Below are 14,926 nucleotides of genomic sequence, written 5' to 3' on the forward strand. Positions count from 1 at the left end.
TAGGATAAATGCCTCAGTCAAACTGTAAGTATATGTTTACTTGTTAACAAACCATCAACTAGTTTTCCAAAGTGGTTGCATTATTTTGCATTTCTTATAGCCACATATGAAGGCTTCAGTTTCTGCACATCTTTGCCAGTACTTGGTGTGTCAATATTTTCAGCTTTCGAGACTGATTTAAGATGGTGGAGTAGAAGGACATGCACTTACTCCCTCTTGTGAGAGCACTGGAATCACAACTAACTGATGAACAATCATTGACAGGAAGACACTGGAACTCACCAAAAAGATACTCCATATCCAAAGACAAAGGAGAAGCCACAGTGAGATAGTAGGAGGGGCACAATCATGAAAATATCAAATCCCATAACCACTGGGTGGGTGACTCACAAACTGGATAACAAGTATACCACAGAAGTCCACCCACTGGAGTGAAGTTTCTGAGTCCCCCGTCAAGCTTCCCAACCTGGGGGTCCAAAAATGGGAGGAGGAATTCCCAGGGAATCAAATTTTGAAAGTTAGCAGGATTTGATTGCAGGACTTTGACAGGACTGGCAGAAACAGAGACTCCACTCTTGGAGGAACACACAAAGTAATGTGCACAACAGGACCAAGGGGGAAGGAGAAGTGACCCCATATAAGACCTACCTACCTGCTAGTGTTGGAGGGTCTCCAGATGAGGCAGGGGTAACTGTGGCTCACTGCAGGGACAAGGACACTGGCAGCAGAAGTTCTGGGAAGTACTCCTTGGTGTGATCCCTCCTAGAGTCTACCATTAGCCCCACCAAAGAGCCTGTAGCCTCCAGTGCTGGGTTGCCTCAGTCCAAACAACCAACAGTGAGGGAACTCAGCCCCAGCCATCAGCAGACAAGTGGATTAGAGTTTTACTGAGCTTTGCCCACCAGAGCAACACCCAGCTCTAACTGAGGCAGGGGTAACTGTGGCTCACTGCAGGGACAAGGACATTGGCAGCAGAAGTTCTGGGAAGTACTCCTTGGTGTGATCCCTCCTAGAGTCTACCATTAGCCCCACCAAAGAGCCTGTAGCCTCCAGTGCTGGGTTGCCTCAGTCCAAACAACCAACAGTGAGGGAACTCAGCCCCAGCCATCAGCAGACAAGTGGATTAGAGTTTTACTGAGCTTTGCCCACCAGAGCAACACCCAGCTCTACCTACCACTAGTCCCTCACATCAGGAAGCTTGTGCAAGTCTCTTAGATAACCTCATGTACCAGAGGGCAGATAGCAGAAGCAAGAAGAACTACAGTCCTGCAGCCTGTGGAATGAAAACCACATTCACAGAAAGATAGACAAAATGAAAAGGCAGAGGACTATGTACCAGATGAAGGAACAAGATAAAACCCCAGAAAAAGAATTAAATGAAGTGGAGATAGGCAACCTTCCAGAAAAAACAATTCAGAATAATGATAGTGAAGATGATCCAGGATCTTGGGAAAAGAACGGAGGCAAAGATTGAGAAGATGGAAGAAATGTTTAACAAAGAACTAGAACAATGAAAGAACAAACACCTAGAAGAATTAAAGAACAAAAAAAACAGAGGTGAACAATACAATAACTGAAATGAAAAATACACTAGAAGGAACCAATAGCAGAATAACTGAGGCAGAAGAACGGATAAGTGACCTGGAAGACAGAATGGTGGAATTCTCTGCTGCATAACAGAATAAAGAAAAAAGATTGAAAAGAAGTGAAGACAGCCTAAGACACCTCTGGGGCAACATTAAACACACGATCATTCACATTACAGGGGTCCCAGAAGGTGAAGAGAAAGAGAAGGACCTGAGAAAATATTTGAAGAGATTATTGATGAAAACTTCCTTAACATGGGAAAGGAAACAGCCACCCAAGTCCAGGAAACACAGAGGGTACCATACCGGATAAACCCAAGGAGAAACATGCTGAGACACATAGTAAGAAAATTGGAAAAAAATTAAAGACAAAGAAAAATTATTGAATGCAGCAATGGAAATAACATACAAGGGATTGTCCATAAGGTTAAGAGCTGATTTCTCAGCAGAAGCCCTACAAGTCAGAAGGGAGTGGCATAACATATTTAAAGTGATGAGAGTGAAGAACGTACAACCAAGATTATCATACCTAGTTAAGATCTCATTCTGATTTGATGGAGAAATCAAAAGCTTTACAGGCAAGCAAAAGCTAAGAGAATTCAGCACCACCAGACCAGCTCTACAACAAATGCTAAAGGAACTTCTTTAAATGGGAAACATAAGAGAAGAAAAGGACTTACAAAAACAAACACAAAAAAATTAAGAAAATGGTAATAGGAACATACATATAAATAATTACCTTAAAGGTGAATGGATTAAATGCTCCAACCAAAGACACAGGCTTGTTGAATGGATACAAGAAAATAACCATATATGTGCTGTATACAAGAGACCCACTTCAGACATAGAGACATATACAGACTGAAAGTGAAGGGATGGAAAAAAAATATCCCATGCAAATGGAAATCAAAAGAAAGATGGAGTAGCAATATTCATATCAGATAAAATAAAGAATGTTACAAGAGACAAGGAAGGACACTACATAATGATCAAGAGATCAATCCAAGAAGAAGATACAGCAACTATATATATATACACACCCAACATAGGAGAACCTGAATACATAAGGCAAATGCTAACAGCTATAAAAGAGGAAACCAAAAATAACACAATAATCATGGGGGAAAATAACAACTCACTTACACAAATGGACAGGTCATCCAGAGAGAAAATTAATAAGGAAACACAACCTTTAAATTACACAATAGACCAGATAGATTTTATTGATATTTATAGGAAATTCCATGTGAAAACAGTAGATTACACTTTCTTCTCAAGTGCACACAGAACATTCTCTAGCATAGTTCACTTCTTGGGTTACAAATCAAGCCTTGCTAAATTTAAGAAACTTTAAATCATGTCAAGCATCTTTTCTGACCACAGTGCTATGAAGATTAGAAATCAACTGCAGGGGAAAAAATCATAAAAACACAAACACATGGAGGCTAAACAATACGTTACTAAATAACCAAGAGATCACTGAAGAAATTAAAGAGGAAATCAAAAAATATCTAGAGACAAATGACAAGGAAAACACAATGATCCAAAACCTGTGGGATACAGCAACAGCAGTTCTAAGAGGAAAGTTTATAGCAATACAACCCTCCTCAAGAAACAAGAAAAATCTCAAATAAACAATAGAACTTTACACCTAATGGAACTAGAGAAAGAAGAAAAAACAAAACCCAAAGATAGCAAAAGGAAAGAAATCATAAAGATCAGAGCAGAAATAAATTAAATAGAAACAAGGAAGAAAATAGTAAAGATCAATAAAACTAAAAGCTGGTTCTTTGAGAAGATAAACAAAATTGATAAACCTTTAGCCAGACTCACCAAGAAAAAGAGGGAGAACACTCAAATCAATAAAATTAGAAATGAAAGAGGAAAAGATATAAAAGACAACACAGAAATACAAAGCATCATAAGAGACTACTACAAGCAACTCTATGCCAATAAAATGGACAACCTGGAAGAAATGGACAAATTCTTAGAAAGGTATAACCTTCCAAGACTGAACTAGGAAGAAATGGAAAATATAAACAGAGCAATCACAAGTAATGAAATTGAAACTGTGATTAAAAATCTTCCAACAAACAAAAGTCCATGACCATGTCGCATCACAGGTGAATTCTATCAAAAATTTAGAGAAGAGTTAACACCCATCCTTCTCAAACTCTTCCAAAAAATTGCAGAGGAAGGAAAACTCCCAAACTTATTCTATGAAGCCACTATCACCCTGATACCAAAATCAGACAAAGATACTATCAAAAAAAAATTACAGATCAATATCATTTATGAATATAGATGCAAAAATCCTCAACAAAACACTATCAAACAGAATCCAACACATTAAAAAGGTGATATACCGTGATCAAGTGGGATTTATCCCAGGGGTGCAAGTATTCTTCAATACATGGAAATCAATCAATGTGATACACCATACTAAGAGTTTGAAGGATAAAAACCATATGATAATCTCATTAGATGCATAAAAATCTTTCAACAAAATTCAATACCCATTTATGATAAAAACTCTCCTGAAAGTGGGCATAGAGGGAACTTACCTTAACATAATAAAGGCCATATATGACAAGCCCATAGCAAACATCATTCTTAATGGTGAAAAACTGAAAGTATTTCCTCTAAGATCAGGAACAAGGATGTCAGCTGTTGCCACTATTATTCATCATAGTTTTGGAAGTCTTAGTCACAGCAATCAGAGAAGAGAAAGGAATAAAATTAATCTAAATTGGAAAAGAAGAAGTAAAACTCTCACTGTTTGAAGCCGACATGATAATATGCATAGATCATCATAAAGATGTCACCAGAAAACTACTAGAGCTAATGAATGAATTTGGTAAAGTTCTAGGATACAAAATTAATGCACAGAAATCTCTTGTATTCCCATACACTGACAACGAAAGATCAGAAAGAGAAATTAAGGAAATGACTCCATTCACCATTGCAACACAAAGAATAAAATACTTAGGAATAAAACTACTTAAGGTACCTACCTAAGGTACAGTATGATACTGGCACAAAAACAGAAATATAGATCAATGGTACTGGATAAAATGTCCAGAGATAAACCCACGTATATATGGACACTTAATTTACGACAAAGGAGGCAAAAACATACAATGGAGAAAAGACAGCCTCTTCAATAAATGGTGCTGGGAAAACTGGACAGCTACATTTAAAAGAATGAAATTAGAACACTCCCTAAAATCATACACAAAAATAAACTCAAAATGGATTAAATACTTAAACGTAAGGCCAGAGACTATAAAGCTCTTAGAGGAAAACATAGGAAAAACACTCTGACATAAATCACAACAAGATATTTTTTGACCCACCTCCTAGAGTAATAGAAATAAAACAAAATTAACCAATTGGACATACTTAAACTTAAAAGCTTTTGCACAGCAAAGGAAACTATAAACAAGACAAAAAGACAACCCTCAGAATGGGAGAAAATATTTGCAAACAAACCAATGAGCAAAGGATTAATCTTCAAAATATATAACCAACTGATGCAGCTCAATATTTAGGAAAAAACAAAAAACACCCCATCAAAAAATGGGCAGAAGAACTAAATAGACATTTCACCAAAGAAGAGATACAGATGACCAAGAGGCACATGAAAAGCTGCTCAATGTCATTAATCATTAGAGAAATGCAAATCAAAACTACAATGAGGTATCACCTCACACCAGTTAGAATGGGCATCATCAGAAAATCTACAAACAACAAATGCTGGAGAGGATGTGAAGAAAAGGGAACCCTCTTGCACTGTTGGGGGTAATATAAATTGATACAGACACTATGGAGAACAGTATGGAGGTTCCTTAAAAAACTAAAAATAGAATTACCATATGACTCAGTAATCCCACTGCTGGGCATATACTCACAGAAAACCATAATTCAAAAAGACACATGCACCCCAATGTTCATTGCAGCACTATTTACAATAGCCAGGTTATGGAAGCAACCTAAGTGCCCATCAACAGATGAATGAATAAAGAAAATGTGGTCCATTTATCCAATGGAATATTCCCAAGCCATAAAAAGGAATGAAATTGGGTCATTTTTAGAGATGTGGTTGGACATAGAGACTGTCATACAGAGTGAAGTAAGTCAGAAAGAGAAAAATATCATATATAATGCATATATGAGGAATCTAGAAAAATTGTACAGATGAAGCAGTTTGCAAGGCAGGAATAGAGACACAGATTTAGAGAACTAATGTATGGACACCAAGGGAGGAAAGCAGGAGAGGTGAGGTGGTGGTAGTGGGATGAATTGGGAGATTCGGATTGACATATATACACCAACATGAATAAAATGGATCACTAATAAGAACATGCTGTATAAAATAAAATTTAAAAAAAAAAGAAGTCAATGTCCATGACACCTCATAATTAAACTTCTGAAAACTACAGGCAAAGACAAGAACTGAAAAGGGCCAGAGAGTAATAATGCATGGCTGATGGGGAAGATCAGTTAGAATGACATCAGATTTCTCATCTGAAACCATGGAGGACAAAAGAAAGAACCACTACATCTTTCAAGTTCTGAGATGAAAGGAATGTGAGATGTGAATTCTCCAGCTGGTGAACATGTCCTTCATGAATGGAGGAGGAACACAGACATTTTCAGACGAGGCAAACTTAGAGAAATATTGCTAACAAATCCACCCTGGAAGAATTGCTAGAGGAATGTCTCTACACAGAAAGGAAACAAAAGAAGAAAGCTTTTGTTTCTTCTTCTTCCATGGAAATATTAAGGGACTTAAATGAAAGTAAGGTTTCTACATTTCACATGAATTGTCAAAATGTTGATACCAGTAGGCTGTGTTAGTGAAATAGGTGTATGGTAATACTGAGAACACTAAGAAAATTATACAAAGTGAGATACTCGAGAACACCATAAATAAATCAGGAGGAATCTAAAGCTTTCACATATCTGATCTCTTAAAAATTCGTCATTAAAATAAATTATTAAGAAAAAGTGGTTCAATATTATGTAACAACCTAAATGGGAAAATAATTTGAAAAAGAATAGATACCTCAATACGTATAACTGAATCACTTTGCTGTACATCTGAAACTATCACAAAATTGCTAATCAAATATACTTCAATATAAAATTAAAAATTTAAAAAATAAAAATAAATTTAAAAAATATTTTCATCTTTTTTTTTTATTAAATTTATTTACTTTAATTATTTTTGACTGTGTTGGTTCCTCATTGCTGCACATGGGTTCTCTTCTAGCTGCGGTGAGCGGGGACCTCTCCTTGTTGCAGTACATGTGCCTCTTATTGCAGTGGCCTCTCTTTTCGCAGAGCACAGGTTCCAGGCATGCTGGCTTCAGCAGGTGTGGCCCTAGGGCTCAGAAGTTGTGGCTCACAGGCTCTAGAAAGCAGGCTCAGTAGTTGTGGCAAGTGGGCTCAGCTGCTCCATGGCATGTGGGATCTTTCCAGACAAGGGCTCAAACCCATGTCCCATGCATAGGCAGGCAGACTCCCAACCACTGCACTACCAAGGAAGTCTCTCAGCTTTCTTTTAAGCTATACTTGTGAGTGTATAGTAATAACTCATTATGGTTTTTAGTTTACACTTTCCTAATGATTAATGATGCTGAGCATTTTTAATGTGTTTTTTGTCATTTTAATATATTCATTTATAAAATGTCCTACAAATCTTTTGTCAGTTTTTAAATTATATTTGTCTTCTTATTGAATTATAAGTGTTCCTTACATAAAGGACAAATCCTTTGTCATGTAAGGATATACATATATATATATATATATCAGATAGATCTGACATATGACATAGATTATAGATAAATAGGTAGATATGGATACAGATATAGATTATGATGGCTTTGTGAAGTACTTTTTCCCAATATGAAGCTTGCCTTTTCAATTTTTAAATTGTCCTTAAATAAGCAAAAGTTTTAATGAAGTCCTCATTAACCAGCTCTGCCTTTTATTAGGTAAAGAAATAAAATACCTATCTTGTTAAAAACCTCAGTTATTTTAGTCTCAGTTAAAGCAGCCAAATCAATAATCTAATTAATGTATAAATATTAGTACACCAGAACACTACCAACTATCTACAATAAACATGTACTGGAAGATGGCAGAAGAATAAGATGCAGAGATCACCTTCCTCCCCACAGATACACCAGAAATACATCTACACATGGAACAATTCCTACAGAACACCTACTGAACACTGACAGAAGACTTCAGACTTCCCAAAAGGCAAGAAACCCCCCCCACGTACTTGGGTAGGGCAAAAGAAAAATAAAAAAACAGAGACAAAAGGATAGGGATGAGATCTGCACCAGTGGGAGGGAGCTGTGAAGGAGGAAAGGTTTCCACACACTAGGAAGCCCCTTCACGGGCGGAGACTGTGGGTGGCAGAGGGGGAAAGCTTTGGAGCCCCGGAGAAGAGCACAGCAACAGGGGTGCGGAGGGCAAAGCAGAAAGATTCCCGCACAGAGGATCGATGCTGACTGGCACTCACCAGCCCGAGAGGCTTGTCTGCTCACCCACCGGGGCAGGGGGGGCTGAGAGTTGAGGCTCAGGCTTTGGTCGGAGCACAGGGAGAAGACTGGGGTTAGCGGCGTGAACACAGCCTGCAGAGGTTAGTGCGCCACAGCTAGCTGGGAGGGAGTCCAGGGAAAAGTCTGGACCTGCCGAAAAGGCAAGAGACTTTTTCTTCCCTCTTTGTTTCCTCGTGCGTAAGGAGAGGGGATTAAGAGCGCTGCTTAAAGGAGCTCCAGAGACGGGCGCGAGCCGCGGCTAAAAGCGTGGACCCCAGAGATGGGCATGAGACGCTAAGGCTGCTGCTGCAGCCAACAAGAAACCTGTGTGCGAGCAGAGGTCACTATCCACACCTCCCTTCTGGGAGCCTGTGCAGCCCACCACTGCCAGGGTCCTGGGATCCAGGGACAACTCCCCCAGGAGAACGCACAGCACGCTTCAGGCTGGTGCAACGTCACGCCGGACTCTGCCACCGCAGGCTCGCCCCGCACTCCATTCCCCTCCCTCCTCCCGAACTGAGTGAGCCAGAGCCCCTAAATCAGCGGCTCCTTTAACCCCGTCCTGTCTGAGGGAAGAGCAGTTGCCCTCCAGCAACCTACACGCAGAGGTGGGGCCAAATCCAAAGCTGAGACCCTGGGAGCTGTGAGAACAAAGAAGAGAAAGGGAAATCTCTCTCAGCAGCCTCAGGAGCAGCGGTTTAAATCTCCACAATCAACTCGATGTACCCTGCATCTGTGGAATACATCAATAGACAACGAATCATGCCAAATTGAGGAGGTGGACTTTGAGAGCAACATTTATGATTTTTTTCCCCTTTTCCTCTTTTTCTGAGTGTGTATGTGTATGCTTCTGTGTGAGATATTGTCTGTATAGCTTTGCTTCCACCATTTGTCCTAGGGCTCTATCCGTCCGGTTAAACCCCAAAACACACCACCAGACGTGGACCTTCCCACCACAAAGACAAGATCCATCCTCATCCAACAGAATACAGGCACTAGTCCCCTCCACCAGGAAGCCTACACAACCCACTGAACCAGCCTTAGCCACTGTGGACAGACACCAAAAACAATGGGATCTACAAACATGCAGCCTGCAAAAAGGAGACCCCAAAACAGTAAGATAAGCAAAATGAGAAGACAGCATAACACACAGCAGATGAAAGAGCAAGATAAAAACCCAGTAGATCTAACAAATGAAGAGGAAATAGGCAGTCTACCTGAAAAAGAATTCAGAATAATGATAGGAAAGATGATCGAAAATCTTGGAAATAGAATAGACAAAATGCAAGAAACATTTAACAAGGACCAAGAAGAACTAAAGATGAAACAAACAACAATGAACAACACAATAAATGAAATTACAAATTCTCTAGATGAGATCAATAGCAGAATAACTGAAGCAGAAGAACGGATAAGTGACCTGGAAGATAAAATAGTAGAAATAACTACTGCAGAGCAGAATAAAGAAAACAGAATGCAAAGAACCGAGGACAATCTCAGAGACCTCTGGGACAGCATTAAATGTACCAACATTTGAATTATAGGAGTTCCAGAGGAAGCAGAGGAAAAGAAAGGGACTGAGAAAATATTTGAAGAGATTATAGTTGAAAACTTCCCTAATATGGGAAAGGAAATAGTTAATCAAGGCCAGGAAACACAGAGAGTCCCATACAGGATAAATCCAAGGAGAAATATGCCAAGACACATATTAATCAAACTGTCAAAAATTAAATAAAAACATATTAAAAGGAGCAAGGGAAAAACAACAAATAACACACAAGGGAATCCCCATAAGGTTAACAGCTGAACTTTCAGCAGAAACTCTGCAAGCCAGAAGGCACTGGCAGGACATATTTAAAGTGATGAAGGAGAAAAACCTACCACCAAGATTACTCTACCCAGCAAGGATCTCATTCAGATTTGATGGAGAAATTAAAACCTTTACAGACAAGCAAAAGCTGAGAGAGTTCAGCACCACCAAACCAGCTTTACAACTGCTAAAGGAACTTCTCTAGGCAAGAAACACAAGAGAAGGAAAAGACCTACAATAACGACCCAAAACAATTAAGAAAATGGGAATAGGGATATACATATTGATACATATTGATAATTGTATATACATATTGATAACTGTACATACATATTGATAATTACCTTAAATGTAAATGGACTAAATGCTCCCACCAAAAGACACAGATTGGTTGAATTGATACAAAAACAAGACCCTTATATATGCTGTCTACAAGAGACCCAGGAGGAATCAGGCTCCCTGACTTCAGACTATACTACAAAGCTACAGTAATCAAGACAGTATGGCACTGAGACAAAAACAGAAAGATTGATCAATAGAACAGGATAGAAAGCCGAGAGATAAACCGACGCACATATGGTCACCTTATCTTTGCTAAAGGAGGCAGGAATGTACAGTGGAGAAAGGACAGCCTCTTCAATAAGTGGTGCTAGGAAGATGTGGCACATATATACAATGGAATATTTCTCGGCCATAAAAAGAAATGAAATTGAGCTATTTGTAATGAGGTGGATAGACGTAGAGTCTGTCATACAGAGTGAAGTACGTCAGAAAGAGAAAGACAAATACCATATGCTAACACATATATATGGAGTTTAAGAAAAAAAAATGTCATGAAGAACCTAGGGGTAAGACAGGAATAAAGACACTGACCTACTAAAGAATGGACTTGAGGATATGGGGCGGGGGAAGAGTAAGCTGTTACAAATCGAGAGAGAGGCATGGACATATATACACTACCATACGTAAGGTAGGTAGCTAGTGGGAAGCAGCCACATAGCACAGGGAGATCAGCTTGATGCTTTGTGACTGCCTGGAAGGGTGGGAGAGAGAAGGTGGGAGGGAGGGAGACGCAAGAGGGAAGAGATATGAGAACACATGTATATGTATAACTGATTCACTTTGTTATAAAGCAGAAACTAACACACCATTGTAAAGCAATTATACTCCAATAAAGGTGTAAAAAAAAAAAAAACACGTACTGCTTTTGGAAACAGAAAAGTATAAACATTTTTAAGATGAAGAGTCTTCATGTTCAAGAAAGCACCATAATTAAATATATTAACTCCAGTCCTGTCACAAACTCAAGTGGCTACAATAAAAACAACAGAAAGAGGGTGAAATTAATATCTGCTCTAGAAACTGGGAAAATACACTTTTTATACATTCAAAACATTGAGGAACACAACACTATGTGTTGCGGGACTGCATTGTAAGAACAAATGGTAAAAAATATCCATTTTAGTAATAATTAAAGGACCACTTAAGAATCCTATTACTTTCTCTGTACTGATTCCCAGCTCAAGGGAAGCTGAGACTTGAGGCAGTATATTAAGTTTGTATGAAAATAATCTGTACCTTCTGTACAGCACAGGGAGCTCTACTCAATACTCTGTAATGGCCTATATGGGAAAAGAATCTTAAAAAGAGTGTATATATGTGTATGTATAACTGATTCACTTTGCTGTACACCTAAAACTAACACAACATTGTAAATCAACTATACTCCAATAAAAATTATTAAAAAAGGAGATACCCAGCAAATTCTGAAAATACTTTATGCTATTGATATTTAGATTCTCATTGTAAACACTCCTTCATTTTCAAATACTGATTTCATAAATATTTAATGTGATTATTTTTCATCTTATTCCCTGAGGAGAGTAATATAAGGATTATGTTGTATTATACCTATGGTTGTAAACTGTATTAAATATTTATACAATGAAAAATAAAAGATTATATGAGCAACTTTGGAAAATTTTGCACATATTGGAACTACATAGACCAAAAATTTCAAAGTTGACCTAACCCATTTCCCATTTACCACAGAAAGTGGGCCAAAAGTTAACAGATACATGGCTGCTGCTGATTCAGTAGATTAATCCTACCACTTAGAGAATGTGATAATTAAATCACCTTATTGTAGTTATCTAATGGAATAAAATGAAAGGAAGAGCTAGAGAGTGAAGAAAAGAGGGTGAGAATGAAATGAAATCAAACAGACAAATGTTTTCTTAATGCTGTAGAATTCTTCTTCTGCCCAAAGTTCAAGCAGACCTAATTTGGCAAAGTTGAACCCACAAACATCTTTGATAGAATTTGTCTCAATTATTAAAATTGAAGTATATTTGATGTACAATATTATGTTAGCTTCAGGTGTACAATTTAGTGATTCAACATTTAAAATACATTATGAAATGATCATCATGATAAGTCTAATAAAGCATCATTACAGTGTTATTGACTCTATTCCTTATGCTGTATATTACCTCCATGTGACTTAATTATTTTATAACTGGAAATCTGTACCTCTTAATCCCCTTCACCTATTTCACCCAACACCTCACCCCATCTCAATTTTTAAAGCTGAAATAAAAATTCGTTTAGGGCTTCCCTGGTGGCACAGTGGTTGAGAGTCCGCCTGCCGATGCAGGGGACACGGGTTCATGCCCCAGTCCGGGAAGATCCCACATGGCGCGGAGCGGCTGGGCCCGTGAGCCATGGCCGCTGAGCCTGTACATCTGGAGCCTGTGCTCCACAATGGGAGAGGCCACAACAGGGAGAGGCCGGCGTACCGCAAAACAAACAAACAAACAAAAAAAATTCGTTTAATAAAATAAAAGAGTAATTAAGCTAAAAATGTAGAAGAAAGATACCCTAAAGAAAAGTTTAGAAAATACCCCATATCTTACTACTAAACAAACAGATGTCCTCAAACTCTGCAGTCTTTTCCAACCCTGCAGCATTTGCTCCTGTTGACTGTTTTTCTTTATGAAGCCTTTCCTCCAGATTATAATGATGTCATCCTTTCCTAGTTAACTCCTCTTAGAACATGCATTCTATCCTTCACTTCATTTGTTAGCTCTTTGCTCTACTACTTTTCCATCCCTCTCATTAGATATAGTGTCATCACTCTCCACTGGTGAAAATATCCATACCCATGCTTTAAAATATTATCTTTATGACCATGAAATTTACCAGTAACTTCTGAGAATTTGTTAAACATTTTATGGACATCTCCAACAGGATGGTAATTAAGCATGTCCACAGCAATCTGTGAAAAAAATATCCAGTGTCTTCTCCTTGTTTCCAGGTGTTTTGCAAAAGATTTACATAATGAATCTTTGATAACAGTCAAACTTGTTTTTCCCCTCACTGCAATACATTGGGGACATTGGCCTTACATATACCTTAAATATATCCTGTTTTCTATTCTCACTAACACCAGCATCAAGGAATATAAAAGTGCCCTGCCTCTAATTCCTTCCATCTAATGTGCACCCTGGTCTTAGCTTATTAATTTGTCTGTAACTGTTTCTCCTTCAGTCCATCCCAGATGATATTGTTAGACTGGTCTTATGATATCACAATGAAGATTACATGACACTCATGTTGAAAAATATTTGAACACTCCTTACAGCCTGTAAAATTAAATTCAGTTAATTCATTGTTTAAATATCTTTTTCATGATGCTTATGGAAACATTTTCCTTTTCTGAGTCCTGTGATGCCACATATTCTTGCTTATTCTACTACAGTAGTATTCATTCTCTATATTTTTCTCCTTACATGCTCTCTCCAGATCATCTCCATTATTCACATGACATCTAAGTTACAATATGCTGAGTTCCAAATATATATCTCTAGCCTAATATCTCTAGAAAGCATACATTAAATTCCCTACTTATCAATTCTATGTCATTGTCTTATATCTCAGAACTCACTTGTCCAAAGGAGAATTTTTCTTAACCTCTGAAATCTGTACCCCTACGCAGGTGTTTCTCATCATAGTAATGCCATTTTCCCATTTGCTGAAATGAGAAATCCACATTTATTATCTATTTCATTCTTCTATCGAGCGTCTGAACCCAATTCATCAGCAGATTTATATTCATATAACAATTAGCTTTCGATTATTACTTCTCCTTGCTTGAACTATGGCATCTTTCTAACTAGTCTCTATGTTTTAATTCTTGCCACCCTCCAAACTATTCTTTGAAATAAAATTCAAATTTCTCAACATAATTTTAGAAGCCCTGCAGGATCTTGGTTCTGCTTATCTCTTCTGCCTCATCTCCTGCTGTTCTTAGCAGCTGCTCTAATCCCCTTCACTATACTATGCTTTCACCAGATTCAGGATTTTGTACATACATTTGCTTCCATTTTACCCATAATCCCAAGATAAGCCCTTCTCTTCTTTCAACTCTCACCAAAAGTATCTCATTATCAGAGAAATCTTCCCTGAAGACCAAAATACGATTGGCAACCTTTTGTTTATACCTGTTTTAAACCCTAATTGGTTCTCTTTTCAGTCTTTATCACAATTTATAATTATTTAGTGTATTTATGTTCTTACTTGTTCTATTATCCCAACTATGTATAAACTCCCTGAATGCATGCATTTGGTCAGCCTGCCTGGGAGCTAATACAGTACATGGCGTATGGTAGATAGCTGAATACATCTAATGAATGGATAAATAAACTCTATGCATCATCTCCCTTGTCTACTTGATAATTTTCAGAATAGCTAAACATATTTCTCTTCTAGTGTTTTGGTTTTACTCTTTTTTCCTTTGAAATCCCATTTTACTTTTAAAACTCCAAAGTAATGGAGCTTTCCTGAAATGTCACTATCCCTTTGCAAAAACAGCTAATTAACCAACCACTTATGAAAGCAAGATTTTCAATAAATAGACTGTAATTTATTTCTCTATGAAATCTCACAGTATTAGGGGAATGGGGTTTTTTCCTAAG

This window comes from Neophocaena asiaeorientalis, unplaced genomic scaffold, assembly GCF_003031525.2.
Source record: "Neophocaena asiaeorientalis asiaeorientalis breed wild unplaced genomic scaffold, Neophocaena_asiaeorientalis_V1.1 scaffold127, whole genome shotgun sequence".
In the NCBI taxonomy this organism is placed as follows: domain Eukaryota; kingdom Metazoa; phylum Chordata; class Mammalia; order Artiodactyla; family Phocoenidae; genus Neophocaena; species Neophocaena asiaeorientalis.